Below are 624 nucleotides of genomic sequence, written 5' to 3'. Positions count from 1 at the left end.
GCGGCAGTAATGAATTCGTCTATAGACGGTTAAGTTTAAGCTGACTCGGTCACTGTCGGCTGTAGCTACAATCGTGTAGCTACAAACAGGGACGTCGGCACATGACGGAAGTTCGGCGCCTGCGAGACTCGGGGTAGGCCACCCCGCAGTACACGCATGCGCTGCGCGTGAGATATTGCCTACCCATCAGGCGCTATGAGAGCGTGTACTGTAGTCTCATAAACGCTGAATGTTGGGTGCAGTTGTGTGGTCTTTCAGGAGAACCCAAGCTAGCGGTCTACCTGAGAATCTCAAACTCTGGTGTTTGTCGTGTTGTGAAAAGCTTGTCTGGTTGAGCGAGCGTTCGAGAAACAAGCAGCAGATGGGGAACATCAAAGACGGTCCACATCGAAAAGCACGACCAACATCGCAAGGGGGGTGGTCGTACTTACCCCTCCTCCCCCCTCCCCCTCCCCTCCTCACCCCGCCATCGACCTTGGCAGGAGCCATGGGAAGGCGGGCCGGGCGGGCCTGCGCCTCTGGACTGGCAGGCGGAGCTGATAGCATTACGAGAGCAAACCATATTGCTTTCCCAAGTTGGGCAGGAACAACCACCACGCTCCTGGCGGGGCGGGGCGGGCAGGG

The sequence above is a fragment of the Frankliniella occidentalis genome, unplaced genomic scaffold (genome assembly GCF_000697945.3).
Source record: "Frankliniella occidentalis isolate FOCC.00 unplaced genomic scaffold, Focc_3.1 Scaffold200, whole genome shotgun sequence".
NCBI lineage: Eukaryota > Metazoa > Arthropoda > Insecta > Thysanoptera > Thripidae > Frankliniella > Frankliniella occidentalis.
The sequence above is the reverse complement of the archived record's forward strand: the minus strand, read 5'-3'. Positions refer to the sequence as shown.